This window comes from Mesitornis unicolor, unplaced genomic scaffold, assembly GCF_000695765.1.
Source record: "Mesitornis unicolor isolate BGI_N332 unplaced genomic scaffold, ASM69576v1 scaffold19180, whole genome shotgun sequence".
Lineage (NCBI taxonomy): Eukaryota > Metazoa > Chordata > Aves > Mesitornithiformes > Mesitornithidae > Mesitornis > Mesitornis unicolor.
In genome coordinates, this window is record NW_010156711.1 from 7,163 (window position 1) to 8,401 (window position 1,239).

Here is a 1,239-nt window from a genome sequence, read left to right on the forward strand (position 1 = left end):
AGCCGTGTGATCTCTTTGGTGGTGATCAGTAGATTGGTGACAGGCTGCAAGTGGCTGGAGTGGTGCGAGTCTCATTTGGCGTGTCAGTCTCCCAGGTACTCCAAGCTTCAGAGGTTGATCTTTAACACAGCAATAAAGGTCCCTTCACAGAATCACAGAACGTTAGGGATTGGAAGGGACCTCAAAAGATCATCTAGTCCAATCCCCCTGCCGGAGCAGGAACACCTAGATGAGGTTACACAGGAAGGCGTCCAGGCGGGTTTTGAATGTCTCCAGAGAAGGAGACTCCACAACCTCTCTGGGCAGCCTGTTCCAGTGCTCTGTCACCCTCACTGAGAAGAAGTTTCTTCTCAAATTTAAGTGGAACCTCCTGTGTTCCAGCTTGTGCCCATTACCCCTTGTCCTATCATTGTTTGTCACCGAGAAGAGCCTGGCTCCATCCTCGTGACACTCACCCTTTAAATATTTATAAACATGAATGAGGTCTCCCCTCAGTCTCCTCTTCTGCAAACTAAAGAGACCCAGCTCCCCTCAGCCGCTCCTCATAAGGGAGATGCTCCACTCCCTTGATCATCTTTGTAGCCCTATGCTGGACTCTCTCCAGCAGTTCCCTGTCCTTCTTGAACTGAGGGGCACAGAACTGAACACAATATTCCAGATGCAGTCTCACCAGGGCAGAGTAGAGGGGAAGGAGAACCTCTCTCGACCTACTAACCACCCCTCTTCTGATACACCCCCTCCTGATACACCCTTTTCTGAGACTTAATAGCATTACCTACTATCTTGGCTGTGGATGCTGTAGCATTGAACTAAAGTAATAAGAAAAAGACAAAAAGAGCCTGTCCCTCCCTGAGAAAAGGATCCACTCTTTGCGGGAGCATTAGTTTTCTGTGGCTGCTATGTTGGCTGTCGTTGCTGACTGATACCTGTTGCTTTGGGCAGTGTCTGAAGCAGATGTGCCCAGCTGGTCTGGTGATGTGCCTTGGCCCAGAGCTTGGGGTATGAGACACTGCCACAGAATTCCTGGGTGCCTGTGGCTAAGTCAGTCTGCAAAATACCCCATGTGTAAAAAATACAGGCACTGTTATCCCTCATGGAGCTGTTGTGAGAATGATGTTCGGGGTTAGGATGCATATGAACACAGAGAAAGGTGTATGTTCTGCTCATGCACCAGGTTCAATAAACTGCATTGGAATTCAATCATTAGCTGAGAGCACAGGCCAGAGCAGAAGCAGCGGT